Below are 5,462 nucleotides of genomic sequence, written 5' to 3'. Positions count from 1 at the left end.
GGCCGCGGCACTGTCCGTGCGGGCCGTGCGCTCGCTCGGCCCCGCGCTGCCACCCTCCTGCCCGCTCGTGGGTGGCCGTGTTAGCCGAGTGCTCGGGGTCACTCTTGTGGTAAAGGGTGGGTGTCTCGCTGGAGCTGCCACATCTTCACCTACAAGGTCAGACTTTTCTGGCGTCCGTAAGGTCCAGGTGCGCAGCTGTTCGCAGGTGTCACTCCTTATCCTGTAGCGTGCAGGGGAAGCTCTTTGGGCACTGACCCTGCGTGCCCCAAACTTTAAAAGTTTGTAGGTTTCTTGCTGGGAGTGCTGTTGTCTGGAGACGCTCTTGTAAAGACAACACACGTTGTGCACGCCGGGTTATCTAAGAATGCAGAACGTGCTGAAAGTATGCTAAAGGTTTAGCTTGGCAACTTAAAAGACAGCAAATCTTAAAGCAAGTACAGTCAGAAGTTGTGGAGCAGGTTTCTGTTCTGTTCGGCAGTGCAGGCTGAGCTGCCTGACACAGAAGCTGTGTTCTCAACAGTTCCATGGCCAGGATAGACAGCACAGGGAACTGAAACGCTGTTTTATGTATTTGTTACTGCCGTACTGTGTTAACTGTACACTGTGTGTGTGTATGTGTATAAAGATATAACTCCCCCAATATGTACAAACTAAATCTGGCTGATATTTTTTGCTTTCTGGCAACAGTAGGGAACGAAAGCGTTTGAAGAGGTTGATAAGGATGCTTGTAAAAGTCCTTGCAGCTGTAGACAGAGCTTTGAGAGAAAACATCAAGGTGTTTATTTTAAAAGCTTAAAATGCCTGTAGGGGAATTAGAAGAGGGGAGATCATAGGATGGTTTGTGTTTGAAGTGACCTTTAAAGTTAATCTAGTCCAACCCCCCTGCCCTGAGTAGGGACACTTTCCACCAGACCAGGCTGCTCAAAGCCCCGTCCTGCCTGGCTTTGAACACTTCCAGAGATGGGGCATCCACAGCTTCTCTGAGGAACCGGTTCTAGCACCTCATCCTCTTTGTTACAAAAATAATTTCTTCCTAATATACAATATAAATCCACTCTCTTCCTGTTTAAAACTGTTGGTCCTTGTCCTGTAATTACTGGTCCTGTTAAAAAGATGGCTCAACAATTGTTAAACACTTTAAAAAGTACATTATATGTTCAGCTAGGTAATTTTGCCACTAAAACTTTTGTGCACAAAAGTTTTGGTAGAAAACAGTTTTCTGGTACTGCTGGTGCTTGTTCTCTAATAGTTCTCTGAAAAATTCATAACAAGTTCCATATGGCTTTTCTTTGCTATCACCTGTGTCTAAAAGAGGGATTCTGGAATCAGAAGGCTTCTGTTAGTGTCTCTTGAATTCTGAAGATAAAAGCAAAGGATTGGAATGTGCATTTCTAAAAGTATGTGTTGAAAGAAATTAAAATATTATTCTCTTATTTGATGATACATGAGAGGCATTTGTGTAAAATAACTTCGATATTTTATTGGAGTGGATTTATCAAATGGGAGCCATAAAGAGAGAAAATATTTAGTATGTTGTAAAACTACCAAAATGATAGAAGCAAAGAAGATGAATGTTCCAAAATGTGCTGCCGTTCCATTTTAATGAGTGGGCTGTATTCTGGACTATTTTTATATTTGCTTATTCAGTCATTGAGGCAGAAACGAGTGTTTTTCAAAATAATGCTCATTTAGATTCATTGAAATCTTTTGGATTTGTGCCTGTGATTTTTTGCTACAACAGCTGTTTTCAGGGTTCAGGATAAATAAGTATAAATGTCAGCAAGTGAGAGTTCCCAAAGCGGTTTAGACATAAGATTGTAACTTAGTGATTTTGAAGCAGAAATGCTTAGTGCGTTTGTGTTTGATGAGGGAGAAGCGCTGCTACAACTTTGAGGTATCTTAAATTAGAAGTGAGTGAATTGTGGAGATATCCTGAGTTAGAAAAAGCTGAGTTTGGCTGTGTGGAACAGGAGATTGTTTTCCTCTTAGGCTTGTTCCTTCCGTTCTGCTTTGCTGCTGCTTTGTGCCCTGACAGCTAAGCAGCCAAGCTGCTGTTTTGTAACTCGGGCTGAGATGAGAGGGTCTGGATCCTGCAGTTACTGCCTGTCTCTTGGTCACCCGCAGTCCTTGGAAATACTTAACTCCGTTTTTCATTCTCTCTTCCTTTGATTTTTTCACCTACACACTAATCCACTCATTTCTCTTAGTAAACAAGTGACTTGTTGCGTGGCAGTCCAAAGTTGCTCCCTTTTCTCTTGGGTGGTTGTTGTGTGCCTTGACTGTTAACACTGTTCACATGTAAGAACTCTTTGCTGTAGATAAAGTTCAAGGGAGAAAGTGTGAGAACACGCATCAAATCTCTGCTTCTCATGTTGTGCACTGAGGAAAGAAAAACCAACCAAGTTTTTCTTGGTTTTATTTGTTTTTTAAGTGTGTAATGTGCTTCTATGGCACAAAGAGCCAAGGCAAATATTTTTAACTAAGCAAGGTATAAATAAATGCTTTTTATCAGGGAATGCTTTGGTAAAAACTCTTCTTGACAGAATGCAGTGTTTTAAAACAGTAGTTTAATAAGGTTGAATGTTTAAAAACTCGGATTTTAATCTGCTTTTATATTTTTACTCTGTAGGGAGAAAAATAAGGACTAGGGTTTTTTACTAATAAGTTCAACAGAGAAGATGTTAATTTGCTATCAAATCAAACTTTAGTTCTAAACTTAAGCTGTGTTTATTTTCATAGAAACAATTATATAAATACCAGCAAACACATGTCAAAACTCTTAAGTATTATTTCATTTTTACCTGAGGACGAGCACCTTTCATTTACTTACTTTTTTTTAAAGCTATGCTTCATTTGTATGAAAACTCTTGCTAGTATATAAAGGTTGTAGTTAAATGAAAAATGATGGCTACCTTAGGAAAATAAATATGTATTAAATGTTTTCATTTAACAAAGCACATTTGAGTTAACAAATTATTTTAGTCATAACTTAATGTTTCAGGTGTTTAGTAGAATTTTCAAGAACTCCTGTCAGGTTTTGGATAACAAATGTTTTTGAATAGATGCCTCTGGGATCTTCAGTGCATGAGGCTTAGGGTTTTTAGTGGAGGCTGTAGATCTTGTCTTTTTTGGTTTCTTAGTTATAGAGCAAAGAAGTTTTTTATGCTGTTTTAATTTTGGCCCTATTTTGATTATAACAAAACTAGCCAAAATATTTTCTGTGAGTGCATTTGCTGCAATAAAATTTAGGGTGATTAGTGTAAAAGCATTTTTGCAGTAACATTTGAAATTAAAAGAATTTGCTTGCTTCTGAAAATGCAAGCAGTATACATTTCTAAATCATAGTGTGATACTGTGACTTTAATTCAATTTTGAAGAGAATTTTTAAATGTCTTTAGTTTGAGTAAAAAACCTGTAACTCATCACCTTGTATTTAACATAGCGTATTTCATTTATATAAAAGTTAATCTAGGTTGTCAATTTCAAATTTTACTTGAAAAGGCTTAGCAAAGTGTTGCATGTATTAAAAATACAAGTGTGGATAAATTTAAAAAAAAATCTGGATTTTTATTCCAAGGGGACTTAATTTTTTTTCCCCTTTCTTTGTATAGGTAAGCATTTAAACACATTCAATAGTAGAACAGGATAATGGAAAGCATCCTGTAAAGTACAACTTCACTTAAGTTTTTCCTGTAGCCCAACAGGTTGTCTTGTTTCAGCAAGGGATACACTTGTCTGGTAAACTGAGGAGGAAAAGAGAGGTGTCCTCCTCCTCTGAACCTTGTGTGAAGTCAGTTCTGTGGGTGCCTGTTTCCTGCTCAGTCAATAAGCACTGGAAGGGAGGGTTTGTGTGCTTCGTTCTTGTGTTATGCAATCATCTGTTAAAATTGGTACTGATGCCATGCTGAAATAATTTAAGAAATGTTCATGGACTGCTCGAGCTGACCATTGATCTGCCATGAAGCAAAATATAGCTACTTTGTATTGTCCATATTAGAATAACAGGTGTTGGGCTGGATCTTGCCTCACGTGCTTTAAGTAAATAAACCTGGCATTACAGAGTAAGTTGGTTAAAAATGCTTCATATGGAGTTGCTATATCTTCATTCTTTAGAAAAGAAAAAGGTTTGAGTGCTTTTTCATATTTTAATGAGCAGGACTTAAACAAGCACGAGAATTTAAGAGTCTTGAAAAAAGTAATGCTGCTAATGAGTCCTCTGCAGAGCCTGAGCCTAGTGGTGTCTAAGTGGCTCTGAAAACTGCTGTTTTAACTGTGCAAATACTGGGAATAGGAAGTGTTTGCATCACTTTTAATTTGACATCTTGCTGTGTTGAAGAGGTTTTGGGCTGCTGTTGGCTGGATCAGAAAACAGCTGTAACAGTTAACTCTGTTAAACACCTCTCTAAAATAAAGGCATGCATATGAATGAAAATCCATCTTATTTGCAGTATGTGATAAAGCTTTGCAGGCATGACAGAATTTTAGCATTCAGAAATTAATTATTGGATGTTTACCTGAAAAGAGCAGAAAATAGAGCAAGGCAGATAACATTTTCTATAATCTTTACGAATGGAAGAATTTAACTGGAATTTATTTAGACCTCTGTGTGTCTCTGTTCTTCCAGTACACTCACAGCTTGAACAGTGTTTTAAAACATTTTATAGGCTTGATGACAGCAATTCAGTGACATAGCCAGGTAGGACTGCTGCCAGATAAACTTTGGGGGTGTTAAGGTGAAACAGAAAAATCAGTGCTTTCTTGGTGTGCAGATATTTTTAGTTCCCAGGTGTGTTTATATCTGGTTAGGAAATTAATAAGGAAAAAAAGCCAGCAAACCTAAACTTGGCCTTGAGAGTTCCCAAGCAATGGTACCTCCATGTATGATAGTGAGTTTGTTCTTATTCAGGGGAAGAAAAAGATTGACCCTCTGACCTGAGAGTTTGCTCAGAACTATGAGGTGTCACTTTGCTGCTTCTTTTTACAGTAGAAGTGATGGCTTAAGCCTGTCAGAGAAACTCCTTTCCAAAATCCAGCCTTGTTGCATTGACAGCAGCCTGAAAAGTGCTCTTCAGCCCAGTTCCTGGCTCCAGCATTTCTGGAGTTGTACACTTTGCTTTATCTGGATCAGCTGATTTAATTCAGAAATACAGAAGGCCAGGCTTTTTATTTGAGTTGCCAACAAGGTTACAAAGAAAAAAATACATTACAGAATGAAATTCTAGACTGCATTTAGCATTAGGGTTGTTAACTGTTTCTGTATCAGTCTTATTGAATCAGTTATATTCCTGTTGAATACTCTTCTGACAAGTTCTTTTTCATTGCTTCTTTAATCAGATCCTCCCTTTCCAGGTTGTATTATTTATGTTCAGTATTCCTTTCTTTCAGTTTTCATGTAAAATGTCATTAAAATATGCTCTCTGCCTGAATTGGGTTACATTTGTAGTAGTTAATACATCTCAGAT

The 5,462-nt window shown here is 37.9% G+C and overlaps 1 protein-coding gene across 2 annotated transcripts in view; it reads right to left on the bottom strand.

The window, feature by feature from the left end:
* The window catches only part of LOC103612817 (acrosin-like), a 215,346-nt gene that overhangs the window by 32,300 nt on the left and 177,584 nt on the right, over positions 1-5,462 (bottom strand). The gene's annotated exons all lie outside the window — the stretch shown is intronic.

The sequence above is a fragment of the Corvus brachyrhynchos genome, unplaced genomic scaffold, assembly GCF_000691975.1.
Source record: "Corvus brachyrhynchos isolate BGI_N302 unplaced genomic scaffold, ASM69197v1 scaffold101, whole genome shotgun sequence".
Taxonomy (NCBI): domain Eukaryota; kingdom Metazoa; phylum Chordata; class Aves; order Passeriformes; family Corvidae; genus Corvus; species Corvus brachyrhynchos.
The sequence above is the reverse complement of the archived record's forward strand: the minus strand, read 5'-3'. Positions and strand labels throughout refer to the sequence as shown.